General features: G+C 33.9%; 1 protein-coding gene across 1 annotated transcript in view; it reads right to left on the bottom strand.

Annotated features, from left to right (window-relative positions):
- Positions 1-11,940, bottom strand: part of MAP2 (microtubule associated protein 2) — a 123,809-nt gene that overhangs the window by 65,788 nt on the left and 46,081 nt on the right.

Raw genomic sequence — 11,940 nt, 5'->3', positions numbered from 1 at the left:
TTCCTGCTGCGTAATGGGAAAGACTCTCCTCTCTCCATATTGCAAACAATCCCAAATCCTAATTGCTGAATAGCTGGAGATCCACGGCACAATCTTCTGGTTTGATAAAGTAAGCTGAGAAGCTACCTCACTCAATTCTCCTCCTTCTTCCCCTTCCAAAAGCATAGCTTGATAATGTGAGCAAGGAACTCCAGTTTTTAAAAGTTTAGTTCTTAAAATTCTAGCTTTTTCCCTCAATAAGCCTTAGATATGATTTTCTCAATCTCATGTCCCTTGGAAAGAACATGAGTGTTTTCATCCCAGCGGCTGAAACACTGATCACTGGTACACTATAACTCATTTGACTGATGGATAATAATAAAAGAAACAAGGTTCTTTAGTATTTGGCAATCTGTCATTGTCCTTTGATTCCAATGACATGAGTCAAACTATATGACTTGGCATTGATCAGTTTTCAAACCTGTTGAAGATTCAACCCATATCACCTTATATCATCATCATCATAAGACTGCTATAACCACAATGAAATCAGTCGTTCCACAGATTAAACTCCAAGGTGAAATAGTGTATGGATTAATTCCTTCTTTACTGAACAAATGTAAAATTCTTCAGTTTTGATTTTAGGTAGATTTAATGCAAAGATGCTTAATGTTGCAAACTAAAATTAGTACTTTTCCCAATATTGATTAGAAGGTTTTTAGTACCATGAATCAGGAGACTTACAGGTAGCTAAATCTCTTAGATAATTCTAGTTAAAAAATACCAATAGAGAAAGAGAGAGAGAGAGAGGCAGACAGAAGAAAGCAAGTAAAGGAGTGAAACAACAAAAGGAAAATAAAAATATTCGACTTAACATAAAACATGGCAATCTTGGCAAAACACAAATCATGGTTTGAGACAGATATATTCCAATTTTAAATCGCTTAATAGAAAAAAATTTAATATGATAATTAATGTAGGTTTTTAGAGACCCATTTTATGATTTATAGGTAGGTCTATCAGTTGCTACTGCTATTGTTTCTAGAATATTGATTAAAAGATCAATAATTAGATTTCTACTATATTGAGATTCTCTTGTATTTAAAAGCATCTGTTTTAAAAAATTTCCAAGCCTGACTACAATGTTCTATATTTCAAAACTGAGATTTTAGTTGAGTACCTGTCCAGATACTTATATGAAGTCATGTTTTTTGTGTGTTTGAGAACAAATTTAGACCTTCTCACAGGTAACCCAAAAGCCTACCTCCAAATCTGTAAGGCCACTCTGAAAAAACTGTCTTTTATGATGACTGTCCCATGCATAGAAAAATATATAATCAATTAATTTATATTAGAATTTAGAAATAAGAAAATATGTGTTTTTCTGATTTCTAATATTTCTTAGGCAATCAGGTAATACAGCTATTCCTTTATTTTTCCTTAATTACTAGAAACTTTAATGCTTAACTATAGTATTTATCTCATTTTAAATCTTTGGTACTGTATTCTATTTTTTGTTTTATATATAATTCAATTGTGGAACATCAAGTCTTTTTTAAATCAGGAAGAATATATAGTACAAATAAATAATAACTGTACTTATTGTTTTCCAATAGGAATTTAATTTAGAGTATCATTCTTTAAGAAAATATAAATTATTATTTAGTATACAATAGCTTTCATATTATCCTTTCTGTATATAAAATAAACAAAATACAATATAGACATCAATCTTTTCCACAGAAAGTGTCTTATAAAACCTTATATAATATTCTAGATCTTTTAGATAAGTTATAGTTTAACAAACTCTAATGAAAGTATGATTTGTTGGAAAACATAACATTAATTTAGTTAAAAAAATTTTGTTTTTTCCTTTATGTATCTTCCCTGGAATACTCTTAATTACCATCCAAGCAAATGCTGCTAATAAATGAGTGAAAACATTAAAATGACAAATATCTTATTATTTTGGGAGTTCTCAAATAACTTTTGTTGGTTCTCCCTAAGGATTATAAAACCATATATGCACATTAAAACTTAATGTGTTTAAAGGATAGTTTAACAAGAGAAGCATTTTCATCTGGACCTCCATCTGCCTGCGTATTATACATTAAAAAAAAAAAAAATTGACATGCTGTGATAGTTCCTGTAAAGCACGTAGGGAAGAGATATAGATTTATTTAAGTGTACCAAACAAAAGTTCTGGAGTACATCTGCCCTAAGGAATTGTAGAAAATAAGGTACAGTTGTCATGTTTCCTTCACTATTTAAGGGGAAGAAATAAGTAAGCAAAAATACTCAGAAGATGTCCCTGTCAGTTCTGCTATCTTTCTGAGCTTCTGACAAATTTCTTTTCTGAGGGCAAATCCAGAACTAAGGATGTAAATAAGAGATATATTTTACTCAAAAATAAACATTGAGTTAATTTTCTACCTAGTTGTTAAAAGTTTTCATATTTTTCCTTCAAAGTATGGAAAGGGTTATGCAAAAGTAAGATGCGCACAACCAAAATCATGGTAGTAATATACAAACTGACCAAAGCACCGTTTACTGTTAAGTTGGGTTTCAAATATTTATCAGATGTTGAATGCACACTTCCTTACTCCAGATAAACACAGGGAAAAGGTTTTGTTAACTATAAATGTTTGGCCAACACTAGCTCAATCAGTGAGAGGAGAATGGTTTTGAAACTCAAATTTTAGGCATGGTAGAAGAGCTGGTACTATTGAGAGCATTAAAGGATAACACCAAGTAGAACAAACTACTAGTATATATAGCAGGGAACATGTGACATGTAGGTTTAGCAATATATGTAAGATACACTAATTCAGAAAAGGTTTTAAAATCATGAAACGGAAATGCTCTTTGGTGACCATCCTCTTCAGATATATCTTAAAGTGTTTTCAGCCAATTACCTTCAACATCCATCTAATAAATTAGAATTTCTAAGTATGAGCCTTGGAAATTGGTATTTTCACAAGTTCACCAGGTGACTCTGAGATATTAAAGTTTGAAGACTCGTGCTTTGCAAGCCTGCTGCACAGGATGTCAGAAAAGAACAGTAGTGATAGAAATACATACATGAAACACCCCTGTAGAATAATTTGAGCAAAGGGGTAAGGCAATTATCTTGATAGGTCGTGTAATCATTCTCACAGATAGAAGCTGAACCTTTTACTTCCTCAGCCCAGGACATTTATGATGAGGCGATGGATTCCAATCATGGGACTGACTGCTTTTGGTCAGCTTCCTGGGAATATGCCAGCTCTAATCCTACTTGTGGGAGGCAGAAACATCTCCAGAAGTTTAAAATTATCCATTGTCTGTGGTAAAAACCTACTTCATATTGTGAAAACAATGAATAGACCATAGTTAGTCTATTCGCATCTTCAAAATGTCTTTTGAATAGTTATTTTAGATACTTGCTGGCATTTATTAATGGTTTATGGCAAAAGTACACTTGCATAAAATTTCTCAAATCGAGTTATAATTTTCTTAAATCATATTGGAGACGGATGTGGGGTAACAGGCAGAGCGAATGTGTGGAAGATGATTCTGAAGTAGTTAAGTGCTCAAAGAAGTAATTGAATGATTTTATACCTAGATAATTGAGATGTGTGCTGAAAATGCCATTTAGTAGAGTAGTATTTTTTCTCTTGGGAGTCCCATATCACCACAAACTTCATTGTTTTTCTTTGGATTATAATATTAGAAAGATCACAAAGCACAGAAATAGTTCCTGATGATAGTTATTACTAGGCAGCTTTAAATACTCCAAAAAATTGGCAAAAGGAGAAACAATAAAAGCTTGGAAAAACTAAAGGAAAAATACATTTAGTGCCAGATAGGCATGTCTCCATTTTTATAATGCACTTGGCACTGACAGTTCTAGAATGTTTTCTATAATATGTTCTGCCCTGTCATCATGTAATATGCCAGTTCAATACAAACATTGAGATTATAATTTTGTACTGCTACATGTCCAAAGATGAACAAAAAGATAAAACAACCAGTTATATAATACAATTAAGCACATGAGTATTGTTTCCCTTTCCATGTAGGCTCAATTATGCTTATACTATTACTATCCCTGCTAGTCCTACAAAACAGAAACTTTTTAGTCCCTAACAATATTAAAAGTGTATATAGAATTTTTATCTTTATTTATAAATGCCGAGGAGTTCTAAGCTTGAATAGTTGTTGACTGACTATAACCCTGCATTCTTTCTCTTTGTCTTCTATGCAAAACTGAGGAAAAAGTCCTTGATGGCATCAAAAAGTTAAGTTGAAAATCCAGATATTTTTTGCATGTCTTCTCTCCTCTTTTCCGGCTGATTGTAAAATAACTATAAAGATGACTCATTCTTCATCACACACCATGACTAATAAACAATTCATATGAAGAGAGTTGGTGGGTACATAATTATTTTTGAAGATGATGGACACACAGTACACAGCAATCCAGTGTTAGGTTATTGGTAGAATTACATAAGATAATACAAATAAAGTATAATTCCAGGCAAAGTGGAAGTACTCCATATATGCTACCTATTATTAACTATTATTTTATAGCTTTTATTTGAACATTTTTAGCAATTGGATTCAGGGTGTGGTTTACTCCATATTGAAAAACTGAGGCCAGAAAGAGTAAATTGATTCGACCAAGTTAGACACTTCCAGGGAGATCTGGAATGAGAAGCCAAATCCACTAACAACCATTCATTGCCTGCTCTTTCACTGAGTAGTGAGATCGGTGGAGGGGAGTTGGAACGAGAAAGAGAATGAAATCCAGATAATGACACTAACTTCAAAAATCTGTTCCACCGATAAGAATCTATCATATTAAACGGGAAAAGGTGCTTTATGTGACCATGGCATGCAACTTACACTTCACAGCTGTATGTTACTTCTAAGTCCTTTTCACATTATATTAAGGGCTAATAAATACCTTATATACGTATCAGAAGTAAATAATATTTAAAATGTTCTAACATGTTAGCCTCTACTGATGATATTTAACTAAGGACCTGTGCTTATTCAGTGGAATAAGTAATAGATTTCTAAGAAAATCAGGGTTGAATCCGGGCTCTCCCACTTACTACATGTGCAAACTTAGACATGACACTAAATCTGAGTGTTAGTTTCATAAGCATGTAACTATTGAACCACTGAACAGATAAATTTTGAGCCCTACGTTAGTACTTTTACTTATAAGAAGACAATCAATCATAAAATTTTCCTTAAATAAGTATAAACTTAAGCATAAAGATAAAAAGTTTAAAAGGAAAATTGTAACTTGGATTTTGACAATTAACGATTTTGTTTTGAACATTTTCCAGTTCGAAATCTGATTCTAGATATGTCAGAGTTTGTCCAATGTAACATAAAACACAGTAAAAGTAAATCCCCTTTGGGTACAAATCTGTGGAGTATTCTATAGAATTACAAATATTCCAAAGAAAAAATTAGGTCATAAGTATTTACTGGCACCACCACCAAATGAAAATCCTTTAGTTCCAGATACCTGAGATCCACATTATAGGAAAGGCAATGGCTGGGTGTTAAAATGCCTATAATCTAAAAACAATAATCAATACTTGAGGACCAGAGGCTTCAGAGATTTCTTTATAGGAGATGAGAAAAAGTCTACAACCCAAGTAAACTTGGAGGCTGTGCTATATATATCACAAAATAAAATGCTAGAATTACAAACAAACAAACAAACAAAACCTGAAAAGCTGAAGAAAAATATGGCAGTCCTGAAAAGAAAAACAGGGATAGAGAATTGGAAGTCAAGGATAAATAAGAGCATAAGTTCAAAAACTAAATACTTTATGGTTTTCTATGAATGGAATCTGCTTTTAGTTATTTAAGACAGACAAAAGGATGAAGTCCTGTGGAATTGTAGGCAAGATACCATTTATTCTATTTCTTGCCACTTTATCTGATCTGCTCACTCCCTTTATCTTTTAATGAACAATTCTCCCTCCACAAACATAAGCCGTGTGACCAAAGTTCTGCCTCTTAACATGTTAGATTAAAATCTTATTCCAAACATAGTAAATGTCTATGGGATGATGGCATAATCAGTCATAGCATTTGTTTTTGGCATTTCTTTGAACTTAATGCATCTTTCGTCAGAGGCTTAAAAGTTGAATGCCCATCCTGTCATGAACGCTGTCGAATCAATGGGATGCTAGCCTACGTGACTGCTAAAATGCCTTACAAATCTTAATTTATTAAACAATTATTTGATAATGTCTCCAAAACATTAATGAAAAGGTTCTATGTATCACAGGGAATGCATTGGGATTGAGAAAAAATATACAGCTTCTATGCTGAAGGAGCTCACAGACAAACCAACAAAAAAACACAGTGTGGTACCTGCTGTGATGCAGACAAGGACAGAAAATTATACAGGCACATGGACAGCTCCTACCACAGTGAGAATTCAATCAATACTTCGTGGAGGAGGTAACATCTGAGTCGAGATTAAAGGACAAGTAGGAGTTAGCCAAAGAAAGAAGGGAAAACTATCTAGAAAGAAAGAGCCTGGATGACTATTTCCTGTGCTATTTTTGACTTGGGCTAGGCAACACCTTCTAGGAATATCCCATAATGAGTACTCTTTTGGCATCCCCAACTCCGGTTTCACTGTGTTAGACATTCTTCCCTATGCTGTCTGTCTCCTTCACAAGGCTGTAGGATCTCAGAGGTAGAGTGGTATTCATTTCATCTCTGCACCTCTAGCACCGAGTACAGCGTGTGGCACAGAACAGGCTCAGAAACAAATGTTTACTAAACAAATGAATGAGGAACATGTGTAAAGCACAAGATTGTCATTATGGTCCGGAAGTGAAGTGGGACACGGAGAAATGAGGCTGACAGGCAGGCCGTGGCAGAACTGTAAAGGGGGTAGTAAGCCATGCCTAGACTCTATCCCGAAGGCCATGGGGCATCCATAAAAAATATGAGAGAAGGGAGTGGCATAGTCAAGTTTATTTTTGAGAATGATTGATCTAGCAATGATATTTAAAGTGAACTGGAAGTAGGCACGACTAAATACAGAAGCAGCTCTTGGAGACAGTCACTTTAGGAAAGAAACATGTAGACCCCGACTATGGTGATGTGGCTGGGTTTGAAATGAGAGGCTAGACTCCACGTTCAAAACCTCAACTAAAGCAAAACCTAACCCTCTTTTTTTTAACAGACTGCTGTATAAACTAAAGTTTATTTGTTTTATCTATTGTCTACCTACTTACATACCTTACTATTCATGTTTGTTGTGAGGAGAATAATAAAGTATAATGTTTTCTACTATTTTGATAGGCATTTACCTTATTTTCTTGAGTTCAGTTTGTGGTCCAGCCATATACCACGTTCTGAAGAAGTCCTGTTCATTAAATTATACAGAGTCAGAGAATATTTTACTTGATTTTTGATGAACAGTGTAAGACAGAATTCTTTTTTCATTTATTTTTGTTCAGTGTGAGTCTCATGAGGTTCTTTTAGATGCCCTGCCCCCTTTTTTTTGAGTCGTGATAGCAGGTTACAGAGAAACACGAGCCTGGTCAGATCTGCACTCATCTGATGAGATGTAGAAGCAACAAAATGGAGAATGTTAAGAAAAAGACAGAGAGCCTAAATGACTGAAGAACTGGACTTTTCCTTAAGAGGCACTAGATGCTCTTTGACTGATAGTGGGGTTACCTCTTGATAAACTCATCATAAATTGAAATCATAATAGCTTAGCCTAGCCTATATGTGCAGAACACAAGATCCAAAAACACTGGTAACACAGCATGCTACAGAGTATCTTTATCCTAGTGATTGCGTGCCTGACTGGGAGATGCATGCACTGCCTCTGTCCAGCGTCACAGGAGAGTATCGTACTGCATATCACTAGCCTGGGAAAAGACCAAAATTCAAAATTCCAAGTACAGTTTTTACTGAGAGTTGTTTATCCTAGTGATTGCGTGCCTGACTGGGAGATGCATGCACTGCCTCTGTCCAGCGTCACAGGAGAGTATCGCACTGCATATCACTAGCCTGGGAAAAGACCAAAATTCAAAATTCCAAGTACAGTTTCTACTGAATGTGTACATATCACTTTCACACTATCATAAAATCGAGAAATTACATGTCCAACCATTGTAAATTGGGAACTGTCTGTATTTATAAATTGCTTTAACAAGCATGTATTGTATCTTCATTTAATTTCAGATCATGATCAATCATCAAATCATTTAGTATGTCCTCTAAAATCTTTTCAGTAAACATTTATTAAATACTAGCTTTATACTAAGAATTCCGTTAGGCACTAGGAATACAATTATGATTAAGATATGGATTCTGGCCACGAACAGCTCACACTATACTGAAGAGGGCAAGATGTATTTGAATGATACAAGCTAACACAGTAAATGCAATAATAGAGTACACCACGGGTGCTACATGAATATAAACCTTCTGAGTCACACACACACATATAATGTATATTATATATATGTTAAAGGTCATGTGTATATAAAAGAAAAATGGATGAATATATTTGTATAACATGTATTTTTAAAATACACTTAAACACTACTATATACATGGACAGTCCAAAATCTAATTATGTTAAATACTTATTTTCTTCTAGAGAAAGGTAAAATGAGTCATAAAATTAAAGCATGAGTCACATAAAAGGATCAATGTTTTTACTTTTTTTTAGATTTACGGTAGGCCGTGTGCTATATTGTGCTGTGCTACTGCTGGCTGTAATTGTGACTCAGAGGAATTCTGACTTAAATTGAAAGTAGTCTTGTTCATTCTTTCAGTTGAGTTGGGCCAAAAAGAAAGCAAGCAGAATTCTTATCATTTGGAATTCCCTTATAACTCAGGTCTGATCCAATTGGGTCAGTCTTCGTACGCTGTTTGACTTATCTCTTTGAGCAGACATATCTTTGTGTACCCTGGAGTGTATTCTAGAAATCAGGTCAATTTTTATGGCTTGCTACTTGTATTCTGCTAAACTTCTGGAGTGATATGGTGTGGCATAAAATTTTAAAATCCTCTAGGCATGAAATATATACAATTAGTCTATGTTTTTGAGATGGTAAAAAATTGAGCTGGAAAAGATATTCGGGTAAACAAATATCCACAGTGATTAATTTTTCTACAAAGACAAATATGCCAATCTTATATGTAAAAGTCTTAATGTAAGTGTAGGCACAGGTGTGGCAATATTATATGGTGAGCTCATAGGTAAAAATATTTTGATATAAAAATAGACCCATCACAGGCAAGTGAGGCAAAAGACCTGGTCAAGAGCAAAGAAAAAAATGATTAAAAAAGTAAAAAATGTTAAATTAATGTTAAAATAAAACATTTCTAGGAAAGTAAAATATTTTGAGGAGACATTTTAAAAAATATATTTGCTTCTTTGATTTTTTATTTTATTCTAGCTAAACTAGAAGGTAAATCAAGGAGAAGAAATTCTCCAAATTTAGTTTAGAAAGCTGAGAGTCAAGCTATGTAAAAAAAATGTGAACTGATGATGGGATCAAGAAACTCAGTGACAGAATGCTCTCGATAACTGCTTTTCTCCAAAAAAATGACCATAAACAACTGCCATTTATCTTCACATGAGCTCTTTATTTCCAGAGGGCATTTTGGTTGAGAATTTCTAAGCAACAAGTTTTAATGTCATCTTTCTTACATTTTTCTGTTTTATCTTTAAAACTACATTAGAAAGAAATATTAAAATTAAAACTATATTTAGTGTATGGCATTTTAATCATAGAGGCAAAGGGAAACAGACATGTCAGTTGAGCATAAGTACTTTCTTGATAAACTCTGGACAATGAAAATATGATGCATAGCTACATTTCCTTTGAGGCATCACAGACCTTATGTTTAAAGAAAACCAAAATTTCTTAGGAAAGAATAAAAATCTCTTCAGGAATAATTTAGAAGTAAGATTGAGACTATCCTAGTCATACTTAACTGAAAGAAAATAAAAAGTGAGGCAAGTGACTTAAGCACGATCAGAAGAGAGAAATATGAGGTTAGAAGATTTCCCCTTCTGATGGTGAAATTTAACAATATTTAGTGAACACCTATTATGTCATAGGCATGATTCTAGATGCGGAGGATATGCAAATACTGGCAAGATTCAGCTTTTGGTCTTAAGAAGCTGAAAGAAACCAACATGTCCACATTCAGGTAGGTGACAATATTATAAATGCTTTAGCAGAAGTATAAAGAGATTCTATGGAAGTTCCTAAGAAATCAGAAAATTCATGGGAGTCTTCAGAATGGCAAAGCGTGCTTTCAATCTTGAAGGGCACTCACCATGGACAAGGGCATAATTCTATATACAAAGAAACAGCAACGCGAAGACGTGGGGGTGGAAGAAAACTGGAAACATCAAAGATGTTTCGGAATGCCGGAAACAGTAGTGGAAAATGCTGCAGGGAGTCGAGTCTCCCGATGATGACGTATCTTGTTTGTCAGGCCGTGTAGTATAAATTTTATCATTATTAATGACAGACCACTGAGAAACTTTAAGCAGATGAATATCAAGATGAGCCAAAGAAAGAACTGTAAAAGATTATGATCAGAAACAGAAAAAGTAGATACATGGCCAATCATGAGATAATCAATGAGAAAGCATATAATCATTTGGATTAAGGTAGTTGTAATGGGAATGGAGATGGGGAAAAGATATATTTATTTTGAGACAAAGGGAGGTCTCTTGACGTGACACAGGTCATACAAAATTCCTATACTCAAAAAAGTTGTATTTTAATGAGGTAATCATACAGTAATCAAACCCCTAATTAAATATTTAGTATTTAATTATAAATGGTTCTGTAATGCAATTGACTATTGCTTCATAATTAAATATTTATGTAATTAAATATTTAATATGAGAATATTAATTTTATATTTAATGTTAAATTATTAAATTTAATTTAATATAACATTTAAAATGAGAAGATAATAAGACAAGAGAAAGGCATTATTTTCAATAGGGTGTTCAGGGAAGCATCTCCAAGGAGGTGAGCTCAGAGGAGAGACTCAAAGGATACGGAGGGCGCTAGCTATGCAAAGAACTGGGTAAGGATGTTCCAGGAAGATGTGTGCGTTAAGTATAGAGGTGCTGGGGTGTGAATGAGCTTGGTATATTTGAGGATGACTTGGAGTAAGATACAGGAAGAATGCTATGAGAACTAAGCAGAGCCAGGTCCTGGAGAACCTGGTCAAGAGTTTGGATTTATTTCTAAGTATATGGTAAGGGGAGGAATGGGGAGATGCTGCTGGTCAAGGGTACAAACTTTCAATTGTAAGACCAGTAAGTTCTGGGTATCCAATGCACAGATTGGTGATCAGAATTAATACTGTAATATATATTTGTAAGTTGGTAACAGAGTAGATCTTAAATATTCTCACCACAAGAAAGAAATGTTAATTACGAGGCATGATAAAGTTGTTAGCTAATGTTATAGTGGTGATTATATTGCAATATATGTGTGTCAAATAGACATACTGTATACCTTACACATACACAATGTTACATTTGAATTATATCTCAATAAAGCTGGAAAAAATGTATGATGAGAAGTCCTTGCAGGATTTTGAGCAGGGTGGTAATAACTGTTTAAAACACCAGCTGGTTGTTGTGTGGAAAATAGAGCACAGACTGGAAACAGAGTTCAGACAGGAGGTTACTGCCACTGTCATCTGAAAGATGATGGCAGCTCTGATCAAGGGGTGGAAAGAGGATTAGAAGTTAATAGATTCAGAAAGAAGAGTTGCAGGATAGACTTGTTATGATTTAAACTATTGTGAAAAATATGTTAGAAGGGTTTTCTATGTATTTTCTATGTACAAATATTTTAAACTCTGTAATACAGTTACTCAGCTCTCCCATAAGAAAATTATTATAAATTATATGCCAGTATTTATTTCCCT

The sequence above is a fragment of the Pteropus alecto genome, unplaced genomic scaffold (genome assembly GCF_000325575.1).
Source record: "Pteropus alecto unplaced genomic scaffold, ASM32557v1 scaffold3, whole genome shotgun sequence".
Taxonomy (NCBI): domain Eukaryota; kingdom Metazoa; phylum Chordata; class Mammalia; order Chiroptera; family Pteropodidae; genus Pteropus; species Pteropus alecto.
This window is presented reverse-complemented; position numbering and strand designations above follow the sequence as displayed.